Source organism: Carcharodon carcharias, chromosome 8, assembly GCF_017639515.1.
Source record: "Carcharodon carcharias isolate sCarCar2 chromosome 8, sCarCar2.pri, whole genome shotgun sequence".
In the NCBI taxonomy this organism is placed as follows: Eukaryota; Metazoa; Chordata; class Chondrichthyes; order Lamniformes; family Lamnidae; genus Carcharodon; species Carcharodon carcharias.
The window spans coordinates 99,539,704-99,557,855 of NC_054474.1; positions in this window are offsets into that span (position 1 = coordinate 99,539,704).

Consider the following 18,152-nt stretch of genomic DNA (forward strand, 5'->3'; position numbering starts at 1 on the left):
CTCTGGGGATCTGGGTTTGAATCTCACCATGGCTGATGGTGAAATTTGAATTCAATAAAAATCTGGAATTAGAAGTCTGATGATGACCATAAAACCATTGTCGATTGTTGTAAAAACACATCTGGTTCACTAATGTCCTTCAGGGAAGGAAATCTGCCATCCTTACCTGGTCTGGCCTACATGTGACTTCAGACCCAGAGCAATGTAGTTGCCTCTTAAAATGCCTTCTGAACAAGGGCAATTAAGAATGGACAATAAATGCTGGCCTATAGCCAGCGACGCCCACACCCCATGAATGAATTAAAAAACACACACACACACACACACACACACTCCTAGCAAAACTGGAGTCAATGGAATCAGGATTAAAACTCTCCACTAGTTGGAATCATACCGAGCGCAAAGGAAGATGGTTGTGGTTATTGGAGGTCAGTGATTTCAGCTCCAGGACATCACTCCAGGAGTTCCTCAGGGTAACGTCCTTGGCCCAACCATCTTCAGATGCTTCATCAATGACCGTCCTTCCATCATAAGGCCAGAAGTGGGGATGTTCGCTGATGATTGAACAATGTTCAACACCATTCGCGACTCTTCAGATACTGAATCCGTCCATCTCCAAATGCAACAAGACCTGGGTAATATCCAGGCTTGGGCTGACATTCATGCCACTCAAGTGCCAGGCAATCTCCAACAAGAGAGAATCCAACCATCGCCCCTTGATGTTCAATGGCATTACCATCGCTGAATCCCCCACTATCAACATTCTGGAGGTTACCATTGGTCAAAAACTGAACTGGACTAGCCACATAAATACTGTGGCTACCAGAGCAGGTCAGAGGCTAGGAATCGTGCAACGAGTAACTCACCTCCTGACTCCCCAAAGCCTGTCCACAATCTACAAGGCGCAAGTCAGGAGTGTGATGGAATATTCCCCACTTGCCCGGATGAGTGCAGCTCGTACAACACTGAAGAAGCTTGACACCATCCAGGACAAAGCAGCCGCTTAATTGGCACCCCTTCTACAAACATTCACTCCCTCCACCACCGATGCACAATGGCAGCAGTGTGTATCATCTACAAGATGCACTGCAGGAATTCACCAAGGCTCCTTTGACAGCACCTTCCAAACCCACAGCCGCTACCATCTAGACAGACAAGGGCAGCAGATAGATGGGAACAACACCACCTGGAAGTTCCCCTCCAAGTCACTGACCACCCTGACTTGGAAACATATCACCATTCCTTCACTGTCACTGGGTCAAAATCCTGGAACTCCGTCCCTAACAGCACTGTGGGTGTACCTACACCACATGGACGGCAGCGGTTCATGAAGGCAGCTCACCAACACCTTCTCAAGGGCAATTAAGGATGGACAATAAATGCTGGCCCAGCAGCGCAGCCCACATCCCATAAATGACACACATACGCACAAACTCACACACTCGCGCATACACTCCAGCACACACACACACACAAACACAAGCACTCTTACTCATACTCTCACTCACACACTTGCACTAGCACACTCATTCACAGACACACACACTGTCACTCAAACACACACTCACACTTTCACACACACACACACTCTCACTCATTCACACACTCTCGCAAACACATGTACACACACACACACCACACACACTCTCACTCCTTCAAACACTCTCACAAACATATACCCACACAGACACACATGCATTCTCACTCATACACACACTTGCACTCACACACATAGACACACGCAGGCACACACACACTTTCACTCACACTCTCACAGACACAGACACTCACACACTCTTTCAGACACACACACAGACACAGGCACACTTGCACACACGCACAGATACACACGCACACACACACACACACACACACACACACACACACACATATTGTCACTTATTCACACTCTCATAGACTCATACTCATACACTGACACTCACTCACAGACACTGTCATGTAGAGGTGCTCTCACAAATAGACACACACATGCACAGACACAGACATGCACACACACAGAGACACACACACCCACAAACACACTTTCACTCACAGACACATTTTCTCACAGATGCACACACACTTTCACTTATACACACTTTCACTCACACACACACTTTCATGCACACGCACACACACACACACTCACACACACTTGAACTCACACACAGACAGAAACACACACTCACACACACACACAGACTCTCACACAACACATTCACACAAACTTCTACACATACATACATACACTCTCACATACACACTCTCATACACATATACACTCACCTACACACACACACTCACATTTGTACTCACACTCACACACACAGACAGACACACAGACACAAACACACTATCTCTCACATACATGCACACTCACTCCCACACACGCACACAGTCACACACACACTCTTACAGAAAGCGCTAGAAAAACTCAGCAGGTCTGACAGCATCTGTGGAGAGAAAAACTGTGTTGATGTTTCGAGTCTGTATGACTCTTCTTCAGAGCTGGATGATAGAGAAGCTGATCTGAAGAGGAGTCAAACAGATTCAAAACGTTAACTCTGTTTTTCCCTCCACAGATGCTGTCAGACCTGTTGAGTTTTTCCAGCAGTTTCTGTTTTTGGTTCAGGTTTCTAGCATCCGCAGTATTTTGTTTTTATCACACACACTCTCACTCATTCACACACTCTCGCAAACACACACAGTCACAAGACACACACACTCACTCACACACACACTGTCTCACTCATTCTCACACTTGCACACACACAGACATACACACTCATGCACAGACGTTCACAAGCACAGACACTCTCATGCACAGACACATATGTACAGACTCAAACATACACACACACAGACACACACACTCACTTTCACTCACACACACTCACTTTCACTCACACACACTTGCACTCACACACACACACACAAACACAGACTCTCACACACAACACATTCACACAAACTCATACACACACTCACATACACAGACTGTCACTCACACACTAGCACATACACTCTCTCACACACACACACATTCACTCACACACACACACACTCTCACTCATTCACACACACCTGCCTTGTGCCCTGTAGATGCTGGACGGGCTTTGGGGAGTCAGGAGGTGACTTACTCCCCACAGGATTCCTAGTCTCTGGCCTGGCCTTGTAGCCACACTATTTATATGGCTAGTCCAGTTCAGCTTCTGGTCAATAGTAACCCCCAGGATGTTGATAGTGGGGGATTCAGTGATGGTAGTGTCATTGAATGTCAATGGGTGATGATTAGACTCTCTCTTATTGGAGATGGTCATTGCCTGGCACTTGAGTGACACGAATGTTACTTACCACTTGGCTGCCCAAGCCTGGATATTGTCCAGGTCTTGCTGCATTTGGACATCGACTGCTTCAGTATCTGAGGAGTTGCGAATGGTGCTGAACATTTTGCAATCATCAGTGAACATCCCCACTTCTGACCATATGATGGAAGGAAGGTCATTGATGAAGCAGCTGAAGGTGGCTGGGTCAAGGACACTTCCCTGAGGAACTCTGTAGTGATGTCTTGGAGCTGAGATGACTGACCTCCAACAACCACAACCATCTTCCTTTGTGCTGGGTATGACTCCAACCAGCGGAGAGTTTTCCCCGATTCCCATTGGGACTCCAGTTTTGCTAGGGCTCCTTGATGCCACACTCGGTCAAATGCTCCCTTGATGTCAAGAGCAGTCACTCTCACCTCACCTCAGGAGTCTAGCTCTTTTGTCCATATTTGAACCAAGGCTGTAATGAGGTCAGGAGCTGAGTGGCCCTGGCAGAACCGAAACTGGACGTCAGTGAGCAGGTTACTGCTAAGCAAGTGCCGCTTGATAGCACTGTTGATGACCCCTTCCATCACTTTACTGATGATCCAGAGTAGGTTGGCCAGGTTGGATTTGTCCTGCTTTTTGTGCACAGGGCATACTTGGGCAATTTTCCACATAGCCAGGTAGATACCAGTGTTGTAGCTGTACTGGAACAGCTTGGCGAGGGGCGTGGCAATTTCTGGAGCACAAGTCTTCAGTACTATTGCTGGAATATTGTCAGGGCCCAAGGCCTTTGCAGTATGCAATGCCTTCAGCCATTTCTTGATATCACATGGAGTGAATCAAATTGGCTTAAGACTGGCATCCGTGATGCTGGGGACCCCTGGAGGAGGCCAAGATGGATCATCCACTCAGCACTTCTGGCTGAAGATTGTAGCAAATGCTTCAGCCTTATCTTTTGCACTGATGTTCTGGGCACCTCCAACATTGAAGATGGGGATATTGTTGGAGCCTCCTCCTCCAGGGAGTTGTTTAATTGTCCACCACCATTCATGACTGGATGTGGCAGGACTGCAGAGCTTAGATCTGATCTGTTGGGTGTGGGATCACTTAGCTCTGTCTATCACTTGCTGTTTATGCTGTTTGCCACGCACGTAGCTAGGCTTGTGTTATAGCTTCACCAGGTCGACACCTCATTTTTAGGTATGCCTGGTGCTGCTCCTGGCATGCCCTCCTACACTCTTCATTGAACCAGTGTTGATCCCCTGGCTTGATGGTGATGGTAGAGTAGTGGATATGCTGGGCCATGAGGTTGCAGATTGTGTTCAAGTACAATTCTGCTGCTGCTGCAGATGGCCCACAGTGCCTAAAGGATACCCAGACTTGAGTTGCTAAATCTGTTTGAAATCTACCCCATTTAGCACAGTGGTCGTGCCACACAACACGAAGGAGGGTATCCTCAACATGAAGGCGGGACTTCGTCTCCACAAGGGCTGTGGAGTGGTCAATCTCACCAATACTGTCATGGACAGATGCATCTGTGGCAGGCAGGTTGGTGAGGATGAGGTAAAGTATATTTTTCCCTCTTGTTGGTTCCCTCAGCACCTGCCGCAGACCCAGTCTAGCAGCTATGTCCTTTAGGACTTGGCCAGCTCGGTCAGTAGTAGTGCTACTGAGCCAATCTTGGTGCTGCACCTTGAAGTCCCCCATCCAGAGTACATTCTGTGCCCTTGCCACCCTCAATGCTTCCTCCAAGTGATGTTCAACATGGAGGAGCACTGATTCATCAGCTGAGGGAGGGTGGTACGTGGTAATCAGGGTGTTTCCTTGCCCATGTTTGACCTGATACCATGAGACTTCATGGGGGCCAGAGTCAATGTTGAGAGCTCCCAGGGCGACGCCTTCCCACCTGTTACCACTGTGCTGCCACCTCTGCTGCGTCTGTCCTGCCAGTGGGACAGGACATGCCCAGGGATGTCAGGCTGTTGCTTGACTAGTCTGTGAGTCAGCTCTCCCAGTTTTGGCCCTAGCCCCCAGATGTTGGTAAGGAGGACTTTGCAGGGTCGACAGGGCTGCGATTGCCATTGTTGTTTCCGGTGCCTAGGTCGATGCAGGGTGGTCATCCGGTTTCATTCCTTTTTTGTGACTTTGTAACAGTTTGTTACAACTGAATGGCTTGCTGGGCCATTTCAGAGGGCATTTAAGAGTCAACCACATTGCCGTGGGTCTGGAGTCACATGTAGACCAGACCAGGTAAGGCTGACAGATTTCCTTCCATAAAGGACATTAGTGATCCAGATGGGTTTTTACAACAATCGACAATGGCTCCATGGTCATCATTTAATTCCAGATTTTTATTGAATTCATGTTCCACCATCTGCCGTGATCGGATTCAAACCCGGGTCCTGCAGCAATATCACTATGCCATCGCCTCCCCTGCACCTGCCCACATCGGCACAGCCACACTGAGATGCTTGGAGTCAGGCCTCCAGCTTCTCTGCCACTCAAGCAGCACAGAGGAATGAAAGTGCCACCAAGTGCTCCAGAGCTTTTCACCCCTCGGCTAACCCACGCGTATCTCTCTTTCATCCTGCAGGAGGAATAATCAGGATCATGGAACCTGGTGACCTAGCTGTCTGCCTTCTGGCGTACAGAGAGTGGAGATGACGGAAAAGAGAGCGAGGAGGTACCTGGCGGTGCAGAGGCAGGAGCAGCACCCTCTGGAAGAAGGGGCAGCTAGGGCTCCTGCACATGCCACTGAAGAGCCACAGTGAGACATCGCTGGTCGGTGCCTAACTAGGCGCAGGGTCTATAGTCGCTGCCTTTCATTTCTGCAGATGACCAAGAGCCAGTGTCACCGAAGACTGTACCTGTCTAGGGAACTGGTTGGTCACATCTGCCAGCTACTGCAGGACTTGGCACCAAGCAGACATGGAGGGAACGCACTGCCAGTGGCTGTGAAAGTGACCGCGGTGATCAATTTCTATGCCAGTGGCTTCTCTCAGGGCTCCACAGGTGACCTCTGTGGGATTTCACAATCCGCCACCCACAAATGTATCCATGAGGTCACAGATGCCATCTTCTCCATTGCACACAGCTTTGTGCATTTCACCTGGGACTGGGACAGCCAGGATGCCAGGGCCATTGGATTCACCCTGATCTCAGGATTCCCTCAGACTCAGGGTGCGATTGGCTGCACTCATGTGGCACTCAGGTCTCCGTCGCTACACTCGGTGAACTTCATCAACCGCAAGGGATCCCACTCACTGAACGTGCAGCTGGTGAGCGATCACCAAAAACACATCCTGCAGGTGTGCGCATGGTTTCTAGGGAATGTACAAGACACCTACATCCTGAGTCACTCGTAGATCCCTGCAGTATCCCAGGGTCCACAGAGGCTGCAGGGTTGGCTACTTGGGGACAAGGGCTACCCACAGAGGCCGTAGCTGATGACACCCGTACAGCTGCCTCAGACTGCAGCAGAGCGACGCTATAATGAGGCTCATGCTGCAGCTCACAACTTGGTGGAGCAGACCATCAAGATGCTGAAGATGAGGTTCCAGTGCCTGGTCCGGTCTGGTGGAGCCCTGCAATACAGTCCACAGAGGGTGTCACACAGCGTCATTGTCTGCTGCACCCTTTACAACCTGGCGCTGCAACAGGGAGAGGAGCTGGCTGAGGGGGAGATCGAGGAGCTGGAGGTCTCCTCCAATGGGGAGGGTACTGATATGGATGAGGGTGAGGAGGTTCTTGAAGGCAATGATGACGGGGTTGAGGCCCTCACACTGGCCAGATGAGGTAGGCACGCTTGGGAGGCCTCATAGCTGCTGGATTTATGGAGGATGATAACGACGTGCAGTGAGGAGAACCCATAGATCCTCACATTGCATCTGTGAACATTTGACTCCAGTCTGGCTCATGGCAGCGTCAATACCCTCTGTGAGAATGCTCCTGTCATGGAGACACAGTGGAGGCCCTAATAGTCGCTCGATTGCAGGAGGATGATGACACTCCATAGATCTTCACATAGCCTCTGAGAATGTCTGACTCCTGTCTGTCCAAGGGTAGCTCACTTGCGCTCTGTGATCAGGGTCATATCACAGAGACACAGTCATGAAACTTTAGAAGCATCTGATACTGTGTCAGCCTTCAGCACCTGAGCCCTTCAGGATTTGGAGCACAGCATCACTGGTCACAGATGCTGGTGTGATGGGGGCCAGCCCCACCTTAAAGGTGCTGAGAGCACACAGAGAGAATGATGGAACTCTGTGGTGCCTGCCCACTACATTCTGGCAGCAATGACCAGCACCGCTGAGGTGCAGGGATCAGTAATGTTTCCAGGGAGTGTGAGGCTGGACCATCACTGTGGTCTGAAGGCTGCACAGAGCACAGGGAAGAGGCCCTGGACTGAGACACCTGCCTTTATCTTGTGCAGAAAGGTTTCACATCTGAGTGACAAGAACACTGCTCATCAGAACATGAAGCCATAGGCAGGGAGACATTCTTGGGAGTTATTGACAATAGTGAACAGTTTATATAAGTGATTAACACCCATGCCCAGGCTGTGCAACTAATTCTCCTTAACTGTCCTAACCCTGCCGCTATGTCTTGGTGCTCCCCGGACATCCACAGTGGAGGTGCGGGCAGCCTGCTGACTGTGACGCCCTGTCTGTGATGACCTTGGTGGGCGTCCTCTGGAGGGCCAAGACCTGGAGGGCCCTGAACTGCTTTCAGGGTCCTGCTGTATGGCAGTGGACCCCTCCTCAACCTGTGTAGCTGATGGGGTCACAGGAAGAGGGGAGTCAAATTGGGCAGTCACTCCCAGAGTCATATGGGTGGATGGGCCCGGAGTGTGCACCTGCTGATCCTCCTCCCTATGGGTGCCCAAGGGCCCCAGGCTGACTTCTTGATGAGTCGGTTTAGCTGGAGTGAGACGAGCTGCCCCACATCCTTCTTGCATACACACTGTTGGAGGCCAACTATGGCGTCAGTGATGGAGTTGAGCCCATGCAGCAGTGCAGGAGCGATGTCCTGGGCCAAGGTCTCCATGGCAGCTGCCATCCTACCAGTGTTGACCTCGGTGCGTTGGCATGCTGAAGCTATCACCTCAGCCTGAAGGCGGACAGACTGCTCCATCATACCTTGCAATCTGAGGAGAGCAGCAGACATCCCTTCCTGATGTTCCCGAGCTTGCCTTTGCAGCTCCAGCAACTATGACATGACCGAGTCCAGAGGCTCATCATCTGACTCGGACTCAGCAACGTTCTGGCCTCCAGCAGTCCTCCTAGTGCTGGGGGCCTGGGAAGTCCCTGCCTCCTCCTGCTGTGGATCAGACGGTGCAATGAGCTCACCAGATTGTGATCCTGAGGCTATTCTAAAGTTAGGTCCCACTGAGGTGTGTGTCACTGTGCTGGTGGAGGATGTGGGTCAGTGCTGTGGTGGGACTTCAGGGAGGGTGCCTTCAGATTCCTCTTCAGAGGTTTCTTTGGGAATTGATTGGAAGCCCTGGTTCATGGACTCTGTCGGCTGTTTCCCAGATGTGCCTGTGGAAGCAAGGAGAGAGAATTAGTGTATGGCAGTGGCCTGTGAAAGAGGGCACATCACTCACAGCATGGTTGTCTGATGGATGTTGCACTGCTGGATCCTCACTTGGTAAAGCAGCACCGACCTCACCGTCAGCACAGGACCAGTCCTGGTCATCATTGGCCAGCTGGATGGATCGGTTTTCAAAGTCCTTGAGGACCTTGATTTCAGGCAACCCTCCACCAGTCTGTGACCCCTCACTCTTTTTGTTTGCCAGGTTGTCCTGCATGGATAGAGATGGAAAGAATGTATCAGGGCACCTGCCAGGCCAGATGATAAGCATGCCTGGCCTGTGTGGATGGTGAGTGGTCCCATAGACGGGCTGAGGACAATGAAGATGAGTGTGAGAGAGTGAATGATGATGTCCCTTGAACTGGCAGTGAGTGAGGGCCCTGTGGATGTGTGATGGGTTTGTGTGTGTGTGAGTTGTGAGTGATGAAAAGAGTGACTTAACCTGGCGGAACAGAGGAGATCACTCACCCTCTTGCAGCACTAGATGGCTGCTCTCTTTTGCAGGGCATTGGCACTGACCATTACTGCCACTGCCTCCCATGCTGGATTAGTGATGTTGCTGCCCATCCTATGGCCACAGCGGGTGTAGAGGACATCACGGTGGGACTCCACTGTGTCCAAAAGGGACACGTCATTGAATCTGGGGGCTGCAGACTTCTTGCCTTTTGGGGTCTTGTCTTCCATGCAGCAGTCCTGGGCTGGAAGCACTGAGAGGAATTTGCGTGGCTGCACATTAAATATGGTGCCCGGCGTGAGGAAGCGGTGAGGTGATGGCTTGGCCGGCGAATGAGAGTCCATCCATCATGGAAATGGCGTGATTCTTGGGAATGTATAATTAATGTGGCGGATTTGGGACAATATGGTGTGAAAACCCACCATCGTGGCCAGTGGGTAAAACACCCGCCCACTACTCCACTTAGTGCAAATCTGGGACAATTCTGCCCAGTCACTCTCACTCACACACACATTCACACACACACATACACATATGTTACCTCAGATAGACCCTTGTCTTTCCTGGGTTATCCCATTTCTCTTGTAAATATTTATAGAAGATGTGCAACTATTCCTTGATTCTAGTTGTTAATATTTTTTCATGCCTTCTCTGTGATTTCCTTCTTTCCTTTTCAATGTCACCCCCACCTGTTCTATTCTCCTCTAGGTTTTCTACAGTATTGCTCTCAGTATCTAACCTAAGCTTCCCTTTTTGCCTCATCCTACCCCGTCTGCTGTCTGCTGTCTGATGGGGCCATGGGGGTGCTTGTCCAGGTTTAGGTGGCCCATCCTTTCTCTTTGTGGGAATATATTTGTTCGTAACCATCTCTATCTCCTTCTCAAAAGCCCTCCCTCTGCTCTGACACTGATTTATGGCCCGAATCACACAATTGATGCAGCAGCCCTCTTGTGCTCCTCATGGGAGCCCCTTGAGCTTTGAGTAGAATAACAATTGATGCACCTTTATGCAACCATCCCTTTCCATTTGAGACAACCTGAGTTCTCATCTGACAGGATGTTTACAGAGTTCTGCACAGAACTGCTGAGGCTCACTCATTTGGAGCAAGAATGTGGCCTGGTGAAAATGCAATCTCCTCATCATTAAGCTGCTTCAGTTTGAATGAGTCATTCCTTTTGTTCATAAGTTTTGCTTGCGATATCAATGGCTCTGTTGGTGTGGCAGTAACCCCAATTAGCGTACGTATGGCGCTAGCATGTTCACTTGGATTAGCTTAGGTATTTGTGTTCCCTGTTGAAACTATTAGATACATTCACCACAACATACAGCTCTTAGCTTCCCACCCCATTTTCCGAATCTACAGCTGCGAATCCAATTTACCAAAATTCCCACATCAATTCAGGAATGATTACTTTACACATAAAATAACAGAGCTCTGATGATTTACAAATTTGCTTAACCTGATTACCCATGACAAGTACTAAAAAGGCTCACAAAACATTCCCTAAATCATCACCACAAACTTGCTTTAACTTGTGCCTCCCAGTAGGATTGGGAGCTGGGCTCCTCCAAAAACATGGAAAACTGATGGATCACTCTCCCTGGAGTCACACAGATAATCTGGAATTTCTAATGTTACCTGGGGTCGGCTGTGAAATTTATACTAATTGAGGTGAGGAACAATGTGTACTGGAGAATGGCAAATTAATTGGACACTCAGTGTCAGCATCAAGCACTCCCAGATCTGGTTTAGCACAGTTTGCTGGACCCTCCACACTACCCGAATCCCAGCATTTGTCAGTGCAGCATTCTCCAGCCATCTAAAAGCCTTTCGGAATCAGTTTGCTAAATTAATGACAATTGAGTAGCAGCTTCATTATGTAATTTAAAAGCCTCAAATTTAAAATCGTCATCCTTGTGTTCAAATCCCTCCACAGTCTCACTCTTCCTAATCTCTGTACCCTCCTTCATTTCAATATATCGGCATTCCTTCAATTCTGGACTCCTGTGGATTCTTGATTTCCCTTGCCCTACCATTGGTGACTGTGCCAACAGCTGAATCGACCTTCAATTCTGGAACTCCCAACCTAAACCTCTTTTGAATCTCTGCCCCTCCCTCCAACTTTAAGATGCTCCTTACAACCCTACATCTTTAGCCAAACATCTGATCACGGGTCCTAATATAACTCATTGATTTACTCAGACATTTTAGAGGGCATGAAGAGTCAACCACATTGGCAAGGGTTTGGAGTCACATTCAAGCCAGACTGCATAAGGATTTTCCTCCCAAAATAACATCAAGAGCCAGTTTCTTTTACTTTGTTCATGGGATGTGGGTGTCACGGGCTGGGCCAGCATTTATTGCCCATCCCTAGTTGCCCTTGAGAAGGTGGTGGTGAGCTGTCTTCTTGAACCGCTGCAGTCCATGTGGTGTAGATACACCCACAGTGCTGTTAGGGAGGGAGTTCCAGGATTTTGACCCAGCGACAGTGAAGGAGCGGTGATATATTTCTAAGTCAGGATGGTGAGTGACTTGGAGGGGAGCTTCCAAGTGGTGGTGTTCCCATATGTCTGCTGCCCTAGTCCTTCTAGATGGTAGTGATTGTGGGTTTGGAATTTGCTGTCGAAGGAGCCTTGGTGAATTCCTGCAGTGCACCTTGTAGATGGTACACACTGCTGCTACTGTGTGTCGGTGGTGGAGGGAGTGAATGTTTGTGCTTGTGGTGCCAATCAAGGGGGCGGCTTTGTCCTGGATGGTGTCCAGCTTCTTCAGTGTTGTGGGAGCTGCACTCATCCAGGCAAGTGAAAATTATTCCATCACACTCCTGACCACTGCCTGGTAGATGGTGGACAGGAGTCACGAATGGTGCTGAACAATATGCAATCATCAGCGATCATCTCCACTTCTGACCTTATGAGGAAAGGAAGGTCATCGATGAAGCAGCTAAAGATGGTTAGGCCCAGGACACTACCCTAAGGAACTCCTGCAGTGATGTCCTGGAGCTGAGATGACTCACCTCCAACAACCACATCCATCTTCCTTTGTGCTAGGTATGACTCCTACCAGCAGAGCATTTTCCCCTAGGCTAGCTAGGGCTCCTTAATGCCACACTCGGTCAAATGCTGCATTGATGTCAAGGGCAGTCACTCTCACCTCACCTTGGGAGTTCAGCTCTTTTGTCCATGTTTGGACTAAGGCTACAATGAGGTCAGGAGCTGAGTGTCAGTGAGCGAGTTATTGCTGAGTAAGTGCCTGAGACACTAGCCTGAGGAATTTACTAAATTCTGACTACCTCATGGTAAATTACATTGACACCAGCTTTTTATTTCCATAGTTTTTAAAAACCAAATTCAAATTTTCAGGCTGCTCTGATGGGATTCTAACTCCAAATCTCAGAATTATTACTGTCAATCTCTGTGGTACTGGTCCCAGTAATACAGTCACTGTTGATTCTGAAGGGCCTTGACAGAGTGAACACTGAGCAGTTATCTCCACCGGTCAGGGAATCTAGAACATGGGGGCACAGTCTCAGGACTTTAAACACTGAGCTGAGGAGAAAGTCCTTCACCCAAGTGGTTGGGAATCTTTGGAATTCTCTACCCCAGAGTGTTATAGTTGCTCCATCATTGAATAGATTTAAGGTTGAGATATTAAAACAGGGAATTAAGGGATATGGGTGAGTGGGCAGGAAAATGGAGTTGAAGCCCAAGATCAGCCATCATCATATTGAATAGTGGAGCAGGCTCAATGGACCAAATGGTCTACTCCTGCTCTTGTATTCTTGTGCCCTTTGAATAAATTCAGGAAAGGACAAGGCTGGGTATTGAGAGAGAGAGAGTTTTGCCTTTCTAAAGTACCTTTCGCAACCTCAGCACATTGCAAATCATTTTACAGCCAGGAATGGAGTCACGGTTAACAGGCAGGAAACAGCAGCCAATTTGCAGAGCAAGATTCCACAAGCAGTAATGAGAAAAGTCTTAGGTAATCTAGTTTTAAGATTGAGGCTGAAATATTACTCAACAAACTGGAGGATACTCCCCTGCCTTTCTATGAAATAATGCCATGGGATGTTTTACGTCCACTTGAGAGAACAGACATGCCTTGGTTCAATTCCTGGACTGATAGATGGCACCTCTGACAGTGCAGCACTCCCTCAGTACTGACCCTGTGATAGTGCAGCACTCCCTCAGTACTGACCCTCTAACATTGCAGCACTCCCTCAGTAATGACCCTGTGACAGTGTAGCACTCCCTCAGCACCGACCCTCCTACAGTGCAGCACTCCCTTAGTACTGACCCTGTGACAGTGCAGCACTCCCTCAGTACTGACCCTGTGACAGTGCAGAACTCCCTCAGTACTGACCCTGTGACAGTGCAGCACTCCTTCAGTAGTAACCCTGTGACAGTGTAGCACTCCCTCAGTGATGACCCTGTGATAGTGTAGTGCTCCCTCAGTACTGACCCTGTGACAGTGCCGCGTTCCCTCAGTACTGACCTTGTGACAGTGCAGCACTCCCTCAGTACTGACCCTGTGACAGTGCAGCACTCCCTCAGTACTGACCCTCTAACATTGCAGCAGTCCCTCAGTACCGAACCTCCTACAGTGCAGCACTCCCTTAGTACTGACCCTGTGACAGTGCAGCACTCCCTCACTGCTGACCCTGTGACAGTGCATCATGCCCTCTGTACTGAGTATGGCTCACCCTCCCCGCAGGATGTGATCTGTTTCTGGATGAACTGCATTTTCTTGTGTTACATAGAATTACATAGAACTTACTGCACCAAAACGGTGTATTCAGGCCAACTGCTGCCGTTTGTGCACAACGTGACTCACATTTCACCCCCTCTCAACTCACTTCATCAATATATCCCTCTATTCAATTCTTCCTCATGTATTTATCTAACTTCCCCTTATATGCATTTATGCTATTCTTCTCAATAATTCAATGTAACTTCCACTCGCTGAGCAAAGAAATTTCTCCTGAATAATTTAGTCAATGCTTTAACTGTTATCTTATATTTATGATATTGGTCTCCCCTGCATGACTGTCCGGTCACGTTAAGTGGCAGGTCCAACGGATATGAATTTGGACCTGTCATTAAGAATGGTGTGTATTTTGTTGATATAGTTACGCTTGTTAAGGATGACTATCCCCATCCCTTTTGTCAGGTTTACTAGTGCATATGTCTGGGTTGGTCTTAAAGCCTCGCAACATGTAAAGCATTCATGTTGCATATGAAAATCAGACAGATCATTCGGAATCCCACAATATGCATGCATTGGATCAGCAGGCATGCTTTCAAGGATTCAGTTTCTTCGGTGACTGTACCCAACCAGCCCGTGCTTGCTAAACTCAAAACACAGTGTCCAACATTAGATGTGATTCTGCAATTGGACAACAGTTGCTAAATAATCCTCAGTGTGCTAAGAATTACGCTGACACCAATTTGAGATTGTCAGTTGGGCTCGCAGTGTGGCACGTGAGTATGCACTGGAAGCGACATATACTAATACACAGGGCCCTGTTCTTTACAGACAGTAAAAACATGTATACACATTGTGCCTGTTTCAGCTAAACAAAATAAGTGACACCCATTCACTGACTCATTCCTCAGGGCAATGCCTTGACCAATCAGGGTCAAGCTGGCTGGTTTAAATTTCAAACAATGCTTGGCAGCTAACTGCCTGTCACCAACACTGATGCTTTCTCCATGGCAACGCCTGTACCAATCAGAGTCCACTTGCCAACCAATCAACACATTCTTCCCCTTAAGTACAAATTGTTGTTTTCCCCTTATATTGGTATTCTTGCGAAGTGTCCTGGTGATTGCAAGATGAAAAGCTTTGACATGTCTCTTTTTACAGCAATACTCTAGTCATTTGGTAGCACAGAACTTAAGTGATATTAGGGCAGGCAGGTAGCAAACAGGGAGGTAGAGAGGCAGGGGGAGGGAATTGCGATGTTTCAGACCTTTAGGCAGCTGGAAACATGGCTGCCAATGGTGTTGGAAATTGTGGATGCACAAGTGACCAGATTTGGATGAACTGAAAGATCTCAGCAACAACAAGAACTTGTATATATTCAGCACCTTTATCATAATATAACGTCCCCAAGTACATCACAGGAGCATTATAAAATGAAACATGACACTGAGCCACATAGGGAGGTTGTAAGTCAGATGATCAAAAGCTTGGTCATGGAGGTAGGTTTTAAGAAGTGTCTTTGAGGAGGAAAAAAAGGTGGAGAGGCAGAAAAGGAGGGAATCCCAGAGCACTTGGCCTCGACAACTGAAGATGCAGCCTCCAATGCTAGAGCGACTAAAACCAGGGATCCTCAAGAGGCCAGAATTAGAAGAACGTAGATATCTTAGAGGGATGTGGGGTTGGAGGAGATTACAGAGATAGAGAGGGGCAAGGCCATGGAGGGATTTGAAAAAAGAACAAGATTTATAAAATGAAGCTGTTGCTTGACCTGGAGCTAACATAGGTCAGCGAGCACAGGGGTGATAGGGGAATGGGACTTGCTGTGAGTTAAGACACAGGCAGCAGAGTTTTGGATGGCCTAAAGTTTACAGAGGGTAGAATGTGGGAGAACAGCCTGGAGTGTGTTGGAATAGTTGAGTCTAGAGGTAATGAAGACATGGGTGAGAGTTTCAACAGCAGACAAGCTGGTGACAGGTGTATTAGTGATGGCACGAATATGAGTTCAGAGCTCATGTCAGGATCAAATGTGACACCAAGGTTGCAAACAGACTGGCTTAATCTCAGAACGTTGCCAGGGAGAGGGATGAAGTCAGTAGTTAGTGAATGGAGTTTGGAGTGGGGACCAAAAACAATGGCTTCAGCCTTCTCAATATTTAATTGGAGGAAATTTATGCCCATCCAGTACTGTATGTTAGATAAGCAGTCTGATCATTTAGCAACAGTAGAAGTGTTGGGAGAGGTGGTGGTGATGTAGAGCTGAGTGGCATCAGCGTATATGTGGAAACCTTTCCTGCATCTTAGGATGATATCACCAAAGAGCAGCATCCAGATGATAAATAGGAGGAGACCAAGTATTGATCCTTGGAGCACACCAGAGGTAATGGTGTGGGAGCAGGAAGGGAAGCCACTGGCAGTGATACACTAGCTATGATTAGAGAGATGAAATTGGAACCAGATGAGAGCAGTCCCACCCAGCTGGACGACAGTGGAGAGGTGTTGGAAGAGGATGGGGTGGTCACTGTGTCCAAGGCTGTAGACAGGTTAGAGAGTTGTAGGGCTGAAGGACAACCAACAGAATGGGATGGCAAAGGCCATGCGCGAATTTGAATGCAACGATGAGTATTTTAAATTTGATATCAATCTAAAATTCATACCAGTGAACTAGATCATTGCAAATATCCAGACAAAGTGACAAATTTTGATAGCTCCTTCAATTTTTTTCCTTTTAATTCCGTTAAGGTTTTAGCAGGCTACACCAAATAAGCAATTAGCTACAGGGCTTTCTGGAACTAGTATAGCACAAGAAGCAAAAAGAAATATGTGTTTTGTGAAAAGATAGCCTGTATGTTAGGTGTGTCTCCTGTAATCATAATAATAATTAGCTTCTGGAGTACATGTCTTGGGCAGGCCCTAGCTGGTGTACTGTGTTCAGTTCTATTCACTGTCCCATTACTGTGCTGTACACTTCAGAATGTGCATTAGTAGAAATTCATGAGGGAATGCAGCACAAACTCACCACAATGATGCCATGCTGAATTAATGAGGACATGATGCTTGCATTAGGCTTGTATTCTCTTCAATGTAGAACATTGAGGGGTGATTTTATCAAGGTGTTCAAAATGTTAAACCGATTCAATGAGATGAATACAGAGAAACTATTTCTTCTGCTGGGGCAGTTAAGAATGAGGTGGTATAAGTTTAAAGTTTGAGCCTGTCCAATCAGGCATGAAATCGGGAAGCACCTATTCACACAAAGTATAGGAAGAATCTGAAACTCTCTCCCTCCAAATGGCTGTGGATGCTGAGGGCCAGTGGGAGACATCAAGCCTGAGATTGAATCTGTGAGGTGAGAGTATGAAGGGATGTGAAGCAGAGATGGGCAAATGGTGCTCCGGTAAACATCAGCCATGATCTGATATGGTGGAGCAGACTTGAAAGATAGACTGTCTTCCTCCTGTGCCTAATGTCCCTATGTTTGGTCTGCACTGAGGGGTATTTTTACAGAATCACACTTTTTTTTATTCATTCATGGGATGTGGGTGTCTCTGGCTGGGTCAGCATTTATTGCCCATCCCTAGTTGCCTTTGAGAAGATGGTGATGAGCTGCCTTCTTGAACCGCTGCAGTCCATGTGGTGTAGGTGCATCCACAGTGCTGTTAGGGAGGGAGTTCCTGGGAGGGAGGTGGAGGCAGGCTGCCTCACATCCCTTAAAAAGTACCTTGATGAGCACTTGGCACATCATAACATTCAAGGTTATAGGCCATGTGCTGGTAAATGGGATTAGGTAGGTAGGTACATCAGGTGTTTCTCAAGTGTAAGTGCAGACTCGATGGGCTGAAGGGCCTCTTCTGCACTGTGTGATTCTGTGATTCTGTGATTTTGACCCAGCGACAGTGAAGGAACAGCAATATATTTCCAAATCAGGATGGTGAGTTGCTTGGAGGGGAACTTTCAGGGGTGGTGTTCCAATCTATCTGCTGCTCTTGTCCTTCTAGGTGGTAGCAGTTGTGGGTTTTGAAGGTGCTGCCTAAGGAGCATTCCTGCAGTGCATCTTGTAGACAGTACACACTGCCGCTACTCTGCGTCGGTG